This window comes from Myotis myotis, unplaced genomic scaffold (genome assembly GCF_014108235.1).
Source record: "Myotis myotis isolate mMyoMyo1 unplaced genomic scaffold, mMyoMyo1.p scaffold_m19_p_1, whole genome shotgun sequence".
Classification (NCBI taxonomy): Eukaryota; Metazoa; Chordata; class Mammalia; order Chiroptera; family Vespertilionidae; genus Myotis; species Myotis myotis.
The window spans coordinates 202,753,136-202,773,350 of NW_023416313.1; the positions used below are offsets into that span (position 1 = coordinate 202,753,136).

At 41.4% G+C, this 20,215-nt stretch overlaps 1 protein-coding gene across 11 annotated transcripts in view; it reads right to left on the minus strand.

Moving 5' to 3' along the window:
- Positions 1-15,249, minus strand: part of NUMB (NUMB endocytic adaptor protein) — a 147,881-nt gene extending 132,632 nt beyond the window's left edge. For 5 of the 11 annotated variants that reach the window (XM_036312339.1, XM_036312375.1, XM_036312357.1 and 2 more), the window contains exon 1: positions 15,152-15,249. The gene's annotated coding sequence lies outside the window, so the exon portion shown is untranslated. Of the gene's footprint in view, positions 1-12,803; positions 12,850-14,941; positions 14,964-15,151 lie in introns of those variants that run through there. The other 6 variants (XM_036312329.1, XM_036312385.1, XM_036312299.1 and 3 more) reach the window with 5 other exon arrangements.
- Positions 15,250-20,215: the final 4,966 nt, after the last annotated feature.

Here is a 20,215-nt window from a genome sequence, read left to right on the forward strand (position 1 = left end):
TGTTCTACTTTATTACGGTATGAAATTCAAGAACAGACAGAATTAGAAAGTAGTTAAAGGGAGGGAAGGCAAAACTAAATTGAAGGAGACATGAAACAACTTTTTGTTTATCATTTATGTAAATTAAGTCACATCTTTTAATATAATCCATCCCCAGGTCCGTGTAAAAATTAACATCCACTCAAAAAAAAGAAAAATGGACAAAGAAGAGGAACATAATGTCACTAAAAGGAAATACTTAAAGATTAATGTTCATATTTTAAATGATCAAATACAAATTTCAGAAATTTGTATTTCAGAAATACAAATTACTACTTTCTCCCTACCAAATTAGCAAATATTTGACTTTTTGTTAATACTACCCAAGGGTATTTTTTTCCAATGATTTTTTTTTTAAGAGAGAGTGAAAGAAAGGGAGAGAAGTGAGAGGGAGGAAAAAAAGGAAGAGAGAGAGAGAGAAACATCACAATGAGAGAGAGACATCAATTGGTTACCTCCTGAATGGGATTGAACCTGCAACCCAGGGAGACCAAGGAACCTCCAAAGGGAGCCCTGGCCAGTTTGGCTCAGTGGATAGAGTGTCAGTCTGTGGACTGAAGGGTCCCAGGTTCGATTCCCAAAGGCACATGCCCAAGTTGCGCGCTTGATCCCCAGTAGGGGGCATGCAGGAGGCAGCTGATCAATGATTCTCTCTCATCATTGAAGTTTCTCTCTCCCTTCCTCTCAGAAATCAATAAAAAATAGATTAAAAATTTTTAAAAAAACAAAGTGAAAACACAACCCACATACTGGACAAAAAGAATACAAATCGTTCATATGATAAGGGATTTGTATCCAGAACATGAAAAGGTTTTTTATAACTCATAACTCAATAATAGAAGACAAATATCCCCATTTCATAAATAGGCAAGGGATCTGAATAGACATTTCTCCAAAGAAGATATACAAATGGCCAATAAACCCATAAAAAATTTCTCAACATCATCAGCCTATAGGAAAATGCAAACAAAACCACAATGAGCCCTGAGCTGGTAACTCAGTTGGTTAGAGCCAAGGTTGCAGATTGATCGCCCATCAACCAATGAATGCCTAAATAAGTGAAACAACAAATCGATGTCTCTCTCTCTTTCTCTCTCTCTCTCTCCTCCCCCCTTCCTCTCCTTCTCGTAAATCAATTAAAACACACACAGTGAATTATCACATCCTAACTCTAATGGCTATAATAAAAAAAACAGATAACAACAAGTGGTGGTGAAGATGTAGAAAAAATGGAATTCCCATTCCCACTTCTAGTGGGAATATAAAATAGTATAGCTGCTTTGGAAAACTGAGTTACCATATGATCCAGTAATTCCACTACTAGATATATATCCAAAAGAAATGAAAATATGTGTTCATACAAAAACTTCTACACGAATGTTCATAGAAGCTTTATTTGAATAGCTAAAAACCAGAAATAACCCTATGACTATCAACAGAACAGACTTTAACAATTGTGATATATTCATATACTGAAATACTACTGAGCAATCAAAATAAATTACTGATACACAAAATAACATATATCTCAAATTAATTAGACTGAGTCCTCTCTCTCAAAAAAGGTGTTACACCATATATTTCTCTTTTTTACATAAAATTCTAGAAAATGCAAACTAATCTATAATAACAGCAGGTTAGTGGTTACCTCTGGGGGTGGAAAGAGAGATGGATTACAAAGGGGCAAAAGGAAACTTTTATGTTCCTTATCCTGGTTGTGGTGTATAAATAGGTAAAAACTCATCAAATTATATACTTTAAATTATATACTTTAAATATTGTGCAAGTTCATCATATGTCAATTATCCTTGAATGAAGCTGTTTTTTAAAAAAAAATGCATATGCACCCTAGCTGGTTTGGCTCAGTGGCTAGAGCGTCAGCCTGTAGACTGAAGGGTCCCTGGTTCGATTCCAGTCAAGGGCACATGCCTGAGTTGCCAGCTCGATCCCTAGAGTGGGGCATGCAGGAGGCAGCCCACCAATGATTCTCTCTCATCAATGATGTTTCTATTCCTCTCTGTCCCTTCCTCTCTGAAATCAACTAAAAAATATATTTTTTAAAAATGCATATGCCACACTGGGGGAACAGAAGTATACTAGTATTTCTAAAATAGCACATTTGGGTAAGAAAAAGGTAGAAATAGTATGCCGAGAGCTTTTAAGTATGACAAGCCTTTTAAAAGTGAAAATGGTAGCTGAATTTTCAACATCCATTGATGTAGCAAATAGTGAAAACCACCAAAACTACTATGAATTCATTCTTACATAAGAATATGTAAGAATATGTCCTTCATATATTTATATATACATATGTATAAAAGTTCTAAATATATATGTATGTGTATGTATACATATGCATATTGAGAATGTATTAATGTTGTCTACATATAATATTTGATGAGCAAATGGATCTGAAAACTCTTTACTAATAGAAAACATCCACCCTCAATCCAAAGAGTTGCAGGTAACAGGTTGAAAGCTATTGATAAGGATATTCAATGTCAAGGAGATTGAATATTCAAATATCATCTTAAATAAAATAGAAATTGAGTTTAATGAAAATTTATCTAATAGGTTCCATAGCTACACTTTATAATCAAAATAATTTAGGGATTAGCTATAACACTGCTAATCTAGATATAAATAATTAAGACTTTACTGTGACTTAAAGGTACAAATGTAGCTGAATTAAAATATTCAAGTTTTTCCACAGACTGGACTAAAAATACAACAGAGTCGAGAAAAAATTAAGATTTTTTAAAATATATACATTTTTTATTCATTTCAGAGATAAAGGGAGAGGGAGAGAGAAACATCAATGATGAGAGAATTATTGATCAGTTGCCTCCTGCACACCCCCTACTGAGGGTCAAGCCCGAAACTTAGGCATGTGCCCCTGACTGGAATTGAATCCAGGATCCTTCAGTCCAAAGGCTGATGTTCTATCCACTGAGCAAAACTGGCGAGGGCTTTAAGATTATTTTTAATATTTAAATGAAGTTTAAGTCTCATAGTTCAACTTTATATACAAGACTCTTACATTTTGCTAGATCATTTTTTTAAATTAAAACTATTGGGGTGACATTGGTCAACATAAACATTATATATAAGACTCTTTTAAAGGCCATGCACTGTTTTAAACTCTTTACATAAATTATCCTATGTAATAAAAGGGTAATATGCAAATTGACCCTAACAACAGAATGACTGGGAATGGCTGGTCACTATGACACACACTGACCACCAGGGGGCAGATGCTCAATGCAGAAGCTGCCCCCTGGTGGTCAGTGTGCTCCCACAGGGGGAGCTCTGCTCAGCCACAAGCCAGGCTGACGGCTGCCAATACAGCGGTAGTGGTGGGAGCCTCTCCCGCCTCCTCAGCAGCTCTAAGGATGTCCGACTGCAGCTTAGGCCTGCTCCCTGCTGGCAAGTGGACATCCCCCGAGGGCTCCTGGGGTGCCAGAGGGATGTCTGAGTGCCAGCTTAGGCCCACTCCCCCCAGGGAGTGGGCCTAAGCCAGCAGGTGGACATCCCCTGAGGAGTCCCAGACTGCGAGAGGGCACAGGCTGGGATGAGGGACCCCCCCCCCCCCGAGTGCACAAATTTTTGTGCACCGGGCCTCTAGTCTATAATAATAAAAGCATAATACGCTAATTAGACAGGACGCAATTCCAGACCACCTTCTGGATGAAGCCAGGGCTGCAAGGGAAGCCCGGGTCCTGGGTGCCTGCCGGCGGCCAGAGGAAAGCCTAGGTCCCAGGTGCCAGAGGGAAGCTAGTGCCAGCAGCCGGGGGAAGGGAACCCTACTCTTGCAATAATTTCGTGCATCGGGCCTCTAGTCTCATATAATCCTCAAAGCAATTTATTTTACAGATGAGAAACTAAAGCTACCAGTAAAAGAGTTAACTTGCCTAAGGAAGTAGAGCTGGATTTGAACTCAGACAACTGAAGCTCATTTACTTGATGCTGTAAAACTCAACCCCTAATCAGGGTCTCCCCACCATTCATTCAGTACATTTATGCATGCCAGAGAATACTAAAAAATATAAAACAAAGTCCTGACTACAAAAAATGTATAACTTTATGAAGAGATTAAATATCACAAATAACTCAAAAACAAGATAAAATACCAAAACTGTATGGTTTCTAAAATTAAGCTAGAATATTAGAGAAAGAGATCATTAAGAAATGAACAGTTCTGTCCGGCATAAACTGTGGCTCAGTGGTTGAGTATTGACCTATGAACCAGGAGGTCACAGCTCAATTCCCAGTCAAGGCATATGCCAGGGTTGCAGGCTCGATCCCTGGTACGGAGCATGTAGGAGGTAGCCAATAAATTATCTCTGAAATCAATAAAAAAAAATTTTTAATGAATAGCTTTTGATGCAACATGTTAATATTACCATTTTTAGAAATGATGACCAGTCCTACAAATGGACATTTACAGTTCATTTTCTTGCCAGTATTTTCAATACTGTATTCTTTGCAAAAATACATAAGACTTGGCTATCATAGAAAATCTCATCCCTTCAGGCTACCAATAATAAATAAATAAATAAATAATGAATCAACTCTTTAAAATGGTTAACCATTCAAAAATTGCATTCATTGATGACATTTAAAGAAAACCCATCAAATCATGAATGTTATGGAAATTATACACCTGCTTTTAAGAGACAATTTAAGAGATAAGATAGCACCCTGGCCAGGTAGCTCAATTGATTAGAGCATCATCCCGATATACCAGGGTGGCGGGTTCTGGTTCGATCTCTAGTCAACACACTTACCAGGAACAACCAATGAATGCATAAATAAATAGAAAAACAAATCAAAGTTTTTCTCTCTCTCCTTGAAATCAAATTTTTTAAAAAGAGAAAATACAAATGGATTAGAAAACTATGGTACATCTACACAATGGAATACTATGCTGCTGTAAAAAAGAAGGAATTCTTACCATTTGCAACAGCATGGATGGAACTGGAGAGCATTATGCTAAGTGAAATAAGCCAGTCAATGAAAGAAAAATACCACATGACCCCACTCATTTATGGATAATAAAGACCATTATAAACTGATGAACAAAAACAGATACAGAGCCAGAGCAGCATTGAACAGACTGTCAAACTACAGCGGGAAGGCTAGGGAGGGTTGGGGGGCAGGAGGGGAGGGTAAGAGATCAACCGAAGGACTTTTATGCATGCACATAAGCGTAACCAATGGACATAAGACCCTGGGGGGTGGGGAGGGGGGGAGGAGACATAGGTAATACTCTTTGTAATACTTTAAGCAATAAAACAAAATTAAAAAAATAAATAAATAAATGAACAGATCTGCTCAGCAGAAGCTGATTCTGATTAAAAAAAAAAAAAGAAAGAAAGAAAAGAAAAGAAACCTTTAACAATTTTCTACAGATGTAGAAAATTTTTTCTTTCACCTCTGACCAAATCCTTAACTAAGGAAGGTACAGGACTTATACAAAAGAGTTAACTTGCCTAAGGAGGTAGAGCTGGATTTGAACTAAAATCTACTTCTGGATCAATAGTGAAGAGGAATGTATTAAATGTTGGGGAGATAGATACCCTGATTCTTTCCAACTGGAATTTAGAACTAACTTAAAATCATTAAATCTATAATGTTTAGTTTTTCTAGCAGTAAGGTTAATGGTTCCCACTGTTAACAAAAATGCATACAGTCATAGCCGGTTTGGCTCTGTGGATAAGTGTCAGCCTGTGGACAGAAGGATCCCAGGTTCGATTATGGTCAAGGGCATGTACCTCAGTTGCAGGCTACTCCCCAGCCTAGGCCCTGGTCCGGGCTTGTGCAAAAGGCAACCAATCAATGTTTCTCTCATATGGATATATCTCTCTGTCTTTCCCTCTCTGTTCCACTCTCTCTAAAAATCAAAGGAAAAATATCCTTGAGTGAGGATTAAATAATAATAAAATAAATAAATCAATGACTTTTTAAAAAAGCATACATATTTGAAAGAGGATCAGGTAATGCTAGAGATACAGCCAGTGACAACACAATAAAATATTAGCCTCATTTGCCACATTTTTTAGTCTAATCCACCAAACTAAACAAACCATAAAAACAAAATAATAAATGCTTAAAATACAGGCCCTGGCTGGTTAGAGCATCATCCCAATACATCAAGGTTGTGGGTTCAATCCCATTCAGGGCACATACAAGCAGTAACCAATGAATGCATATGTAAGTGAAACAACAAATCGATGTAAACGCTTAAAATACATGTAAAACTTTGAGGTCAACTCTGCTTTTCCTAACTGCCACTAATCATAGTATCTGGAATAACAGACCTTCCTAGAAAGAGAAGTCTATAATAGGCCTAATATTGTTATAATTATTACTAATTAACATTGCTATATGTTGAGCACCCACTATAGGTAAGGCACTATACAAAATGTTTTTCATTTAATTCTCACCATCAGACTAGTAAAGAGGATAATTTAAGCTCCATTTTACAGATGACAAAACTGAGGCTAAGAGAGGTTGAATAAACTGCTCAATCAGAAAATAATAGAGCCAGTATTAAAAAACATGGTCATATAAAACCTGGACTTTGTCCATTCTATCATGCTTCCTCAGAACACAAATTATGCTTTTTTTTAAAAAATATATTTTATTGATTTTTTACAGAGAGGAAGGGAGAGATAGAGAGTTAGAAACATCGATGAGAGAGAAACATCAATCAGCTGCCTCCTGCACATCTCCTGGGGATGTGCCTGCAACCCAGGTACATGCCCTTGACCGGAATCGAACCCGGGACCCTTCAGTCCGCAGGCCGACGCTCTATCCACTGAGCCAAACCGGTTTCGGCACCTTTTTCAATTTAATAATATGGTCGTTATGAATATACTTCTGTCATAATCAGGCTATTCTATGGTTCTGTGAGATTACAGGTTGAAAAAAGTATATCTAAATTAAAGAATACTGATATAAGGTGGTGAAGGGCTAGGGGTGGAGACAGGCTAGAAGAGGTCAATGGGGGGAAAAAAGGGGACATATGTAATACTTTCAACAATATTTCTTTTTAAAAGGAATACTGACAGCTAAAATGCCTTAAAACAAAGTTGGTTATATTAAAAGTAATTAAATGAACCTTCATAAATTATGTATAGTAGCACCCCTTGATACAATTGAAAGGTACCTGAGGTGTACTTCTGCATAGTTGACCAAGACAAAGGCATCACTAACTTACTTTTCTAAGGTCAAAGGTAGCCAAAGTCAATCTTAAATAAAGTTATGAGTTTTGTTGTTTTTCTGTGCTCCTAGCTTCCCTTTGCTTATATTCAGGCAGTAAGCAATGTTCTACAGCTTTCAATCCCTCTTTCTCCCTAACTAAACTGGAAAAAAATCTAATCAAATAATAATTTTCCTAATAAACTATATACACCTTAATACTATAAACAAGTTACCACAATTAAGATTTTGGGAGAAACCAAGATAGCGGCATAGGTAAACACCAGAGTTTGCTGCCTCAAACAACCACTTCAAAAATACAACTAAAAGACGGAACGGATATCATCCAGAACCACAGGAAGGCTGGCTGAGTGGAAATTCCACAACTAGAAGGAAAGAGAAAAGCATACCGAGACTTAGAGGAGGCGCAGTACGGAAGTAAAATACTAAGGTACAGAGGCACACGCGGAGCAGGCTGGCGGCGGAGCGTGCGCTTGTTGTTTTCAATCAGGAGGGAGTCTCAGGCTCTGAGCTCCAGTTCCGGGCGAGTCTCTGGGGACCCAGACTCATACGGGAGAAGTGGGACTGTCTGGCATCGGTCGGAACTCGAGGGCAGCTTTCTCTCCGAGGGGCTTGCAGCAATTACCAGGACATTGAGAAGCAGAGCCCCTGAGAGCAGCCATAACTGCTAGCCCCGCCCTGTTGATCCTGTGGGACCCGCCCCGCCCAAGCCCTGCAGGGAGGCTTTTGCTGGATAGCCTCAGGCAGAGGCTAGATTAGCACCTCCCTAGAGATCCAGGAGCCAGTATACCCAGAGGTCAGAGTGGAACCATAAAGGACACACTCAGGGGGCAGACTCAGTGAGTACCAAAGCCCCATTGAAACAAGTCTTGCCCCGGAGGAGTGTCTCCAGCACAGAAGTTCTCCCACTGCAGACACAGCTGATTCTCACAGCCAATTGGCCTGGAGGTCAATTCCTCCCAGTGATACCTACAACAATCAAGGATTAACTACAACAAGACTGTGCACAAAGACGACAAGGGGGTGCACCAAGAGTGTCCTCCTCAGGTAATTGGGGAGGCTGAGCCACCGGGCCCTAGAGGACACTTAGCACAGAAAACCACTTTATCAACACAGGGAAGCATAAAAAATGCGGAGACAAAGAAAAAGGACACAAATGGCAGAAATGGAGGAAAGCAAACTACTGGATATAAAGTTCAAAACCACACTTTTAAGGTTTTTTAAGAATTTTCTAGAAACTGCCGATAAACTTAATGAGACCTACAAGAAATCTAATGAGACCCTCGAGGTTGTGATAAAGGACCAACTAGAAATTAAGCATACACTGACTGAAATAAAGAATATTATACAGACTCCCAACAGCAGACCAGAGGATTGCAAGAATCAAGTCAACGATTTGAAATACGAAGAAGCAAAAAACACCCAACTGGAAAAGCAAAATGAAAAAGAATCCAAAAATACGAAGATAGTGTAAGGAGCCTCTGGGACAGCTTCAAGCGTACCAACATCAGAATTATAGGGGTGCCAGAAGATGAGAGAGACCAAGATATTGAAAACCTATTTGAAGAAATAATGACAGAAAACTTCCCCTACCTGGTGAAAGAAATAGACTTACAAGTCCAGGAAGCACAGAGAACCCCAAACAAAAGGAATCCAAAGAGGACCACACCAAGACACATCATAATTAAAATGCCAAGAGCAAAAGACAAAGAGAGAATCCTAAAAGCAGCAAGAGAAAGAAACTCAGTTACCTACAAGGGAGTACCCATATGACTGTCAGCTGATTTCTCAACAGAAACTTTGCAGGCCAGATGGGAGTGGCAAGAAATATTCAAAGTGATGAATACCAAGAACCTACAACCAAGATTACTTTATCCAGCAAAGCTATCATTCAGAACTGAAGGTCAGATAAAGAGCTTCACAGATAAGAAAAAGCTAAAGGAGTTCATCACCACCAAACCCATATTATATGAAATGCTGAAAGGTATCCTTTAAGAAAAGGAAGAAGAAGAAAAAGGTAAAGATACAAATTATGAACAACAAATACACATCTATCAACAAGTGAATCTGAAAATCAAGTGAATAATCTGATGAACAGAATGAACTGGTGATTATAATAGAATCAGGGGCATAGAAAGGGAGTGGACTGACTATTCTTGGGGGGGAAAGAGGTGAGGGGGATGGGGGAAGAGACTGGACAAAAATCGTGCACCTATGGATGAGGGCAGAGGTGGGGAGTGAGGGAGGAGGGTGGGGTAGGAACTGGGTGGAGGGGAGTTATGGTGGGAAAAAAGAGGAACTGTAATAATCTGAACAATAAAGATTTAATTAGTCAAAATAAATAAATAAATAAATTCAAGTTTAAAATGAAAAAAAAAATAAAAATAAATTTAAAAAAAAAAAAACAAAGAAAGTAACCACACATTTAAATAAAAAAAAAAAAAGATTTTGCTATCTGATCAGAAAACTCAAGACTTCAATCTTGATTAGAAGAATATAAGGTATCAGCAAGCAAGTAGAGAGAAATAGAGTTTTGGTGGGGAGAGAAGAGGAAGTCACTGAACATTAATTATTAATATAGCAGCTCCTTGGTTAATTTATTTAAGATGACTAAGAATCTCTTTCTACTGCTTAATCCTAAACTCCATTGGAAAGGACCAGTGAGAAGGCTTGGCCGAGTTACAATTGCTGGGAACCTACTTCCAAGAGCTACAGAAGGAGAGACTAGTGTCCCACCTTCTATTTTTTTTTACTTTTTTTTTTTTTTAAGAGAGAGAGCGTGCGGAAGGGAGGGGGTGGGGAGGAGCAGAAAGAGAAACCTGGATGTGTCGGCATTGAATGGTTGCCTCCCACATGCGTCCTCACTAGGGGAGGGGATGGAACCTGCAATCCAAGTACATGCCCTTGACCGGGAATCCAACCCGAGACTCTCAGTGCACAGGCTGATGCTCTAACCACTAAGCACACCAGCCAGGGCCCAATCTTCTTCTAAATCTACAATATCTTACCCAGGCTCCCCCAGCTTCTAAGACTAGCAATTCTCAGTCTATTCCCTTGCATTCTGACACGTTTTCCTGAGTGGAAGAAAACAAAGGAAGAGTTAAAGCAAGCCATGGAAACTACACAGAACAAAAAATATGTCCATGGGAGAATGTTGCAAATAGGATCATCCTCCTTTACATATGTCACTCCAGGAAAGCAGCCAAGAACAGCTCACTCCTCTAGACATACTTCCTGCAGATGCTCCAGACTCCCCCTTAAGCACATCAGTGTTCTCATTCTCCCTTGTTTCAACCCTCCTTTTGCCCCAAGATTTCTAAATGTATACTTTATATTCTCAAAAATATATGGCAATAAGATATGTATCAGTATCTGTGTCTCACACCTGAACAAACATCCTAATGTCTTACAGAACATTTCTACCTTTAATAATGAAATTTTCAATATATTACTGAAACAGATTTTCTTTGCAAATAAAAGACTTAATATGTCAAGATTTTTTAAAAATAAGGTAAGCAAATTTTAAAAATAAAACAATTGTTTCCTTTCTCCCTAGCCCTATCAAAGAAACATATCAGAATTCAGAAATCAGCAGAATTCAAGATCTATTATGTAGAAATCAAAATATATTAAACCTAAAATAAAATGTAGCTTTTCAAGTACTCTATTAAATAAGACTTTACTTTAAGGTGATAAGTTCACTGCGACCTTTCCTATGAAAGGAATCCTCCCAGCAAACTAAAAACCAAATATAGGTGTTTTGTACTTTGAAAGTACTAGATTTTAAGCACCAACATTTCCATTAGGATTTGCTATATGGATAGCTGGAGGGCTACCCATATAGTAAGAAGTGGAGAAAGCAGATTAAAGGCTACTTATAAAAGACAAACTTTACTGAAATAGAAAATAAACTTAATTAACTGTTAATTGAATTCCACTTTTGAAAATCATTTACATGAATAATCTTTGATATGTAAAATTGAGTCTCATTTAAAACGATTTAAATTGTGCCATCTGGAGCACACAGTTTCTTTGGTATTGAAAAACCACTACTGATTAAGAAATCTCACTGTAAAATGAGTTGAGCAAGCAAAGCTACTCATAGATAAGTATGATTAAATTATGGATAAGTCAACTGACTAAAGTCCATTTATTGAGAAGCAAGTAAGTAGCCGTAACCAGTGTTAGCTCAGTTGGTTGGACCTCGTCTCGTGCACCAAAAGATTGCCAGTTTGATGCATGCATATAAGCATAACCAATGGACACAAGACATTGAGGGGTAGGGGAGGCCGGGGGAATGTCAAGGGGGGGAAAAAGGAGACATATGTAATACTCTTTGTAATACTTTAAGCAATAAAACAAAATTTAAAAAAAAGATGTCCAACTGCCCACAGGGAGCAGGTCTAAGCCCTCAGTCACACATCCCCGAGGGCTCCCAGACTGCGAGAGGGTGCAGGCCGGGCTGAGGGACCCCCTCCCCACCAAACAATGCACGAATGTCCTGCACCGGGCCTCTAGTATGCATATAAATTCTTTGGTTAACCTCTTCCCACTGCCCCCTTCCCTCTGAAATACTAGAACATCAGTCTGTTGCATGCTTCATCACTATTTCTTCTCTCTCCAAAAATCTAAAATACACAGTGAAATATATCTGGTTCCCTTAAAAATGCTTTCCTAGCCCGTCGAGGTGCAGCTTAGTGGTTGAGCATGAACCAGGAGGTCATGGTTCCATTCCCAGTCAGGGCACATGCCCAACCAAGTTGTGGGCTCGATTCCCAGTGGGGACGTGCAGTAGGCAGCTAATCAATGATTCTCTCTTATCATTGATGTTTCTATCTCTCTCTCCCTTCCTCTCTGAAATCAATAAAAATATATTTTAAAAAAACAAAAATATTTTAAGACGCTTTTCTATTATGTTTTGTATTAGTGTAAGGCCATGAACAGTTTTAAGATACTTTTACTCTAAAAAACAAACACCCTTTCACTTTTCTCTTTTGAAATGTGTCATACTTGGTTTTTATTTTCTATATATATACTGTTCTCAAACCAGTCCATATCAGTGTTAATATTTAATAAGTCTGTGTATATTTAGGGTTTTTTACAAACAATGCTTTACAGTAGGGTGGTAAAAAAGAAAGGGTAAACAAGGAGGCATAAGTGAAACAAGGTGTGTCACATCACATCTGAAAAACAGCACTCAATTTCATTTCTCTGCCTCAACCTCCCTTAAGTTCTCGTGTCAAAGAGTCTCAATATCTAAAAAGAGGTACAACACGATATGTGATAAGGCAAACACAGAAGAAATAAAATCAGAAACTGAAGAAATTTAATAGAATTTATCACAACCTGAGGAAGAATTAGCACAAACAGAAGACAAGTAAGTAATAAACCCAGTCCCTAAATACCCCTACTGAGGGGCTGCTTTTGCTGCACTGTATGGCTCAAGACAGTTTTTCAGTCTTTTGACTGTCAGAAATACATTTTACATTGTGACCTACAAATGTATGAGAGAAATTTCCCAAAACAATACTTTTCCTTACCAAGTGCAACGCTAGTCAATTCTGTTCATCTATTTCATTTTCTTTTCTTTTTTTAGAGAGAAGGGAGAGAGAGAGAAAAACACCGATGTGAGAGCGAAACATCCATTGGCTGATTCCTGCACACCCCCTACAGGGGATAGTGTAAGCCCCTAAAAACTGATTTGATAAATTACTAGTAAATCATGATCCACAGTTTGAAAAACAAGCTTAAAACAGAGGGCCCTTTAGATTAAGATCTTTTTTGCAATATGCCTCTGACCCTAGCAGGGTAGGCAGGTATTTTAAGGTTGCCACAATATTATTGTTTTCATTTAAAGCAGTGGTTCCTGCCCCAGCCAGTTTGGCTCACTAGATGGAGCATTGGCCCACTGACTGAAGGGCCCCGGTTCCATTCCAGTCAGGGAAACGTACCTGGGTTACAGGCTCAATCCCCCGCCCAGGAGGCAACCAGTCGATCTCACATCTAAATTTCTCTCTCTCTCTGTCTCTCCCCATCCTTTCCACTCTCTCTTAAAAAAAGAAAAGAAAAAGAAAGAAAAGAAAAATATCCTCTGGTTAGAATTAAAAATAAACAAACAAATTAATTAATTAATAACAGTGGTTCTTAAAGTGGATCAACATAAGCATCGCCTGAAATGAATGTAAATTCTTAAGCCCCACCCAGACATACTGAGTCTGAAATACCCTGGGGCTAGCCGTGTGTTGTTTACCAAGCCCCCCAGGTGATTCCGCTGCAAGCTCAGTGTGAGAGCCACCTCATTAAAGAACTCTGTTCTGTCTTCATCCTCTCTTTAAAAATCCAGGACACACGCTTACTCTGTACCAGTCACTATTCCACAAGTTCTACAAATATTAACTCGTGTGAGAAATGCAAACCTATAAAGTAGAAGTTACTATTATCCCTATTATACAGATGAGAAAACCTTTACAGAGAGGTGAAGTTGTCTAAAGCTAAGCGGTGGAACTAGAATTCAAACGTCTTTCTAATTTGGCAAGGGTATGCCCCTCCTCTGCATGTCTCCCCTCTCTCTGTTCAAGTCCCCAGTCCTACTTCTTCACGGTCCTCCCCTTTCCTCTTCCAAATGCCCCCATCCCGTCAACGTCCCTATTTTCTAATATTAACTGCTGTCATCCCTAAAACAAATTTCTTGCCGAAAACACTGGAAGGCGAGTCCCTTCCCCTTGCCTTTAGGACCCTTTCTCTGGTTCTGGATGGCATCTTCGCATTAGGAAGCTGAGGTTTCTTCTCTCTCTGAAGTCCTCAGAGCTTATTAATGACCTCGCTGCTCATGCCCCTCGTCTCCTGGCCAGTTCCACGAGACCACTGCTCTCCTCGGAGCAACCGGCTCGCCCCTGCTCCGCCCCACCTTCTCCTCCCTTCCCACAAGGAAATTATGTCTCCCCGCCCACCTGCTGGTGGTTCAGCCAGACTCCTAACTGAAAGAGCCGCCACTCCCGGCTGGACCTCTCACCCCGTCTCAAACCCGAGTTATTCCTCGAGGATCCCCCCCCACCCCACCCCCGGCTTGGTGTCCGGGGATCCTCTGACCCAGCAGTTCCTAGTTCAGCCTTGAGTCTCCCATCCCAGACCAGCGGTGAGGGGGCAGGGCGCTCCGGTTCTGCCCCAAGCTGTTCGAGGTCTCCACCGGACCGACCCTCCCAACACCCGCAGCTCCCTAACTCCCCGGAGTCCTCCTCCCTCGACTGTTACCGATGCTCAGGGGGGTTCCCACCCGCTCCCCGCCATTCCTCTATGCCCTCGCTAGGACTCAGGTCGCTCCCTGTCATCCCGGACCCCCGCCGCCCTCCGTCTCCTTCGAACCCGGGCGCCTCCCAGTTTCCCGACCCCCCTCCCCTCACACCCCCCCCTCCCGCGCCAGCACTCGGCTCGGCCGCTCCCCGACTTCTAGGGTTCCCCTTCGCCCTCGAACCCAAACTGTGTCCTGGGGATTCCCGAGTCACCCCGTCCTCCGACCGGGTCATTACCGGTCACCACCCTGTCTGGGACCCCGGTCGCTCCCGTCTCCCCAGGGACCTACCCCACACACACGCGCCGCGGTCCGTGTTCCAGACCCGAGCGAGTACCACGTCCCAAGGGACGTCCCGGCCTGACCCGCTTGGGTCTGGCCCCAGCCTACCTGGCCGACGCGAACTCCGCCGCCGGGAGCCGGGCCATTCTCCCACCAGCCCAGGCAGCGCGAACTCGCCGCCGCCCCCGCCTCCGCCCTGGCCCCGGCCCGACCCGCACTCCAGCGCCCCTTCCTCTGGCCTCCGCCTCCCGAGCGCCGAGCTCGAGTTTCCGCCCCGCGACGGCCCCCAGACCTCAGGCCGGTGTCACCCGCACTCACCTGCCGCTGCCCCCGACCAACTCCAGCGCCACTGTCTCTACCTCGGCCGCCAGAAGCCACCAAGCGCCACCACCTCCCCCATGACAACAGGCCCACCCCGTTTTATACTTCCTACCTCTCCATTGGCTAGTGAGGCAGCAGCTCTCTGCTCTAATTGGCTTAGTTTACTTGTCCGTCATAGCTTCCTGACCGCCCCTTTTCCTGGACCCGGTATTAGCTCCCGCCCGGACCTGGAGCGTTCTAGACCAAGCTTTAGCTGTGATTGGCTGGCGGTTGGGCAGTTCGAAGTTATGATAGGCTGGCTAAAGTGTCTGTTAAATCAACTGGTAAGCGATGTGACGGCCGCGATTGGCGCAAGCACAGTTTGGTTGCGCAGTAGAAAGCCAGGAAGGGGCCGAAGCTCACACCGGAGGTTACCCGGGAAGGGTTAACTCTTTTGTTGTAGAGTTTACTTTGTGAACTCATCCCTCTCTCCGGCTCATCACTGCGTGCTTATTCATAGGGCAGTCCTTAGGAAACACCAACATCAGAGCTTGTGTTTAAGAAGTGCTTCCCACTCCTTGGGAGAAAAAGCACTGTAGATAAATTCCTCCTTTTCTTGAGGTCCCAATGCGCCCAGTTTCTTTGACGTTCCCCCCCCCCCCCCCCAAGTCTCCATGTTCAAAGGCAAAACACAACCGTTTACTTAGCAGAAATCGGTCCATTTCAGTCGCAGTTATCAACGTCGTTAATAAGTGCCGCGTTGAAAGTTCTCCAGGTTCCAGACTCACCCCTGGCTGATGACTGCGAAGTGACCACGCAGCCATCAGCAAGTTTGTACTTAAATGGGCCACATTTCACCCTTGTGATGCTCTGGAAATGAGAATTCCTCTCCTCCCACCTCCCCGCAACTTGATTTTAATGTTCAGCAGTTCTTAAATAGCCCTACTAGATGTGTGTCAGATACTTAAAAAGCTTGCCTTTTTTTCTAAACCGCTCCTCTTCCTAGCAGTCTAAATTAGGACCACTGAATGAATTGCAGTTCTTTTCTCACATTGGCACAATGCACAAGAATAAATGATTGCATTTTTTATTCATTTGGGTACAAATCACAGTAGGCGCTTTTGAGAAATCTGGTGTTGCTATAAAAATTCTTGTGCTCCCAGAAATATATTCGTCATTAGCTTTTTGCTTTTCTTTTTCATTTCACCCACTTTTCCTGCTCCTAAATAACAAAATGCTGTCCTGATTACTCTTTCAATTTCTAAAACAGATTTAAATGTACCTTCCTCACAACTCCACCCATAATACACAAACCCATGGGCCATGACAAATTCACTCAGAGATGGATTAGGATAGATCCAGGAGGTTGTCCACTTAAAAGCATTACTTTATTAGTTGGAAACTTGTGTGGGACCAAGAATCTGGACTTTTGAAAATTTGTGTTTGCCTCTCTTCTTTCTGCTAACTCCTTGTCCCATATCCCTTCTATGTACCCTCCTGTCCTTTGCAGAGCAAGCAAGCTACAAGGAGTCTAAAATTGCATGATACATTATCTAGAAAAAAACAATGTCCATTTTCTAGCCTATAAACTGCATACCTCTATAACCAACCTAAGCGGAAATTATTCCTCCAGTAACTATACATTACAACAAGGTGTCTTTTCCTAGTTATTTTTTGGAACTTCCCTCCCCCTCTCTCATCTTCCAATTTAGAAATAACCTCCCCTTCAATTCAATGACTCATCAAAAGCCTGTAAAGGAAAGTGAAAAAGCCAAAATAACTTCAGACTTGCCTGAATCATTCAATTGAAGGAAAGATCAGACATTGACCATGATAAGATGGGATCCAAGACATAAGGCAAGCTTGAACTAACATCCCATAACAAATGAAGTAACATGCAAATGTAAAGATGCTCCAGTGAGAAGGAGGTATCAGTATGTGTCCTGAACACAGCCTTGTAATATATTACCCGCAGCTTTCTTCTCTCTGGTCTTGACAACGTGTCCTACCTACCAATTTTAGAACAAGTTGGAAGGCAGTTGACGTACTGGTAGATAGGAAACAATAACGTCACAGGAGGGCATGGTCATTATGATGGTATTTTGGGTAATAATGGCTCTTGCACACCCATAGTGACTAGGTGCCATAGAGAACATAGAATTAGGCTAGCCTCACTAAGAAGGTTGGTCATCTAAGTTCAGGAGCTCAAAAAATTACTATCACAAAACTAGGAAAACTGCCACAAAGGTCAGCTATTTTATACACTAAACAAAGATGGTATAGATATGTTTTGCTTGCACATGCACATACACTGTACCTCTCCCACTCCTTGTGAAAATAAGTTAAGAAAGAGAAATACAAAATGAACATGTACAATCCAGTAAGAAGAGATAAAGCCTTGAAGAGGGAGGGCTTTGAAGAGTATTCTTTGATCCAACAGAAAGCTATTGTGTTCTTAAAGCCCATGCAGTATACTGGAAGGGTGATTGCTTATACCCTATGTCTTGAATTTGCATGCACAGTGTAACCCTATAACGTAACTACTCCATCCAACTTCTCTTTTCTTTCCTGTGCTATGCGTTTCTCCATCTCTCTCAAGGCCCCCTCTTAGAAAGCAAGAACACTGGAGTCAGGGAGTCTGCAGCTTTGTGTTGTGTGGCTGGCTGTGGAGGTGGTGCAGATGGTATCTGTCCAGAGCCACTTGAGCAAGACCAGGATGGCAGGTATATTAAAGGCAAAAACAGCCTCTATAAATCCTGCTTAAGTGGAAAATGAAGGACTACGAATTGATGTCCCACTATCTAAGGAGTCATTTGGTTTGCTTTGGGCTTTAGTATATGCTGATGCTACTTTTTGCTCTCTTTTCTTTGCTATTTCTGCCCTCTTTTCATCATATCACTTTTCAAGGAGGTAGAATCCAAGTCTCCTTTCATTTCTATTTTAGTCCAGCGGAGCAATCTCACTAGGAAAAAGCTCAATTTTTTGTTTGTTTATTTTGTTTTGTTTTTTATCTCCCCTCCCCCCTTTTCCCCTCACACATACCCTGGATTCTACACACAATTTCAAAAGAATTAGAAGAACAACTAGTGAAGAAGAAAATCAGTCAGATTGCAGAAAGGGCCAGAGCTGCCTGCTGCCAGCAGTTGGAGGCAAGCCAAGATACTTGATAAGAGGTGGTTCCCTGAGTGAGAGTTAGGGATCCCTGAGTTAGGAGGCTGACAGGGATGAACGGGATTGGAGAGGAAGGAGAGGAGGCCCTGAGCATTTGGGGGGGGGGGGGGGGGGAGTGAGAGAGATGAGAGAAAGAGAAGACCAGCAGTAAAGAGGGTAAAGAAAGCTAAAAAGAAAATCAAGAGGCCAGTGTGCTGAGCCAGCTTAGAGTCTCACCCCACCTCCCTGGCTGTGGACTTTATTCCAGGTTGCACAATTATACCAGCCTCCACCACTGGTTGAAAGGAGAACCATGCCAGAACGCTACCCTATGGGACCATTGCTCTACTGCTACCTGGAAATCCTCCCTGAGTTCAAAGCCTGCTGTTCTGGCACCAGGGCAAAGCTGACAAGAAAAGATACACTCATGCAGCCAGCCAACTGGGTATATCTTCATTGGATTTCATAAAGGTGACCACTGGCATGAAGCTCTGGATGAACAAAGGAAAGCTATCTGGAAGAAGATGTATTTACCGTCCCAAATTGGGGACCTTCCAGCACAGGGAAGTGCCAGGCTGCTTTGCATGCTGGAACAAAGAGCACTGTGGTTTCAAAGTTCAAGGATGGGAAGAAGGGGAAAAAAAAAGATTAGTGGAAGAGAGTGTTCTTTCAGGCAGAATCATTTGCTTTCCAATTCTAAGGCTCATGTGATTTTTCCAATAGACACCATACCTTCTACTCATCTTGCATATTATAAGTAAGATGGCTTGGGTGCTTCTAAAATGGATGGGCTGCAGCTCTCAGCTGCCTTTGTGCTATTGAATGGAGCCCTTAGTTACTATCACCAGATCTATGGGTGGACCAGCCATTCTTTTGCAACAGGGAGTAGGCCAAAGTACTTAGCATCATTTGAACTTTTGTCTATCCGTTTTACACACATACAAAGAATTTCCTGGAAACATGGCTATACTCCAAGGATTTCAGAAAACAGAATGTCTTCTAGAACTCCAGTTTCCCAATCGCTTGAAATCTCATAAAAAAGTAGACTTGAACTCAGACTCTTGAACCTGAATGTGTTCAAATCCTGGCTCTGCCATTTACTTAGCTGTGTGACTTTGGGAAAGTTGATTCATCTCCCTAAGCGTTAATTTCTTCACCTACCAAATGGAATATTTTTAGTTTTCTTTTGCTGCATAATAAATTACCCCAAAGCTTAAAACGATATTTGTTCGCCATATCTGGACCTATTGGCCCAAGGCCTCCCTCAGTGCTTGCCTGGTGGGTCTATCCATGAGCATCTTGAAACACGGCAGCTTACTTCATCAGAGCAGGCAAGCAAGAGGGCAAGAGAAAGGGCCGGCAAGGGAAACACTGCTAGCAAGACAAAAGGCATAGTCTTTTGTAATCTAATCACAGAAGTGACATCCCATCACTTTAGTCACATTCTATTAGTTAGAAACAAGCCATTAGATACACCCACACTAAAGGAGAGGGAACTATACATGGTACAGGATGTAAATACTAGGAGGGAGAAAAATCTTTGTAGCAGACTGCCTGATGATGACGATGATGATGGTAATAATAATAATAATAATAATAATACCTACTTATAGATTTCATTTAAAGATGAAGTGAAAGAAAATATTCAATTCAGGGCCTGGCTCTGGCATATATTATATAACTGACATATATAGTAACTATTCTTATTATTAATGTTATTATAAAGTAAATGATGACTTGTTTTCTCTCCCTTCTAGCTAATAGAAGGAAACTTTTTATGAGAAGTCAATGAAAGTATCTACATAAGTTAAGAAGGACCTACCACACAGTGAGTGCTCAGTAGCCATTAGTGAACATTATATGAAAATATGATTTCTAGTTGCCACTCCAAGCTACTGGAAGGATATGTTAAGACTATGATAACTTTTCCAG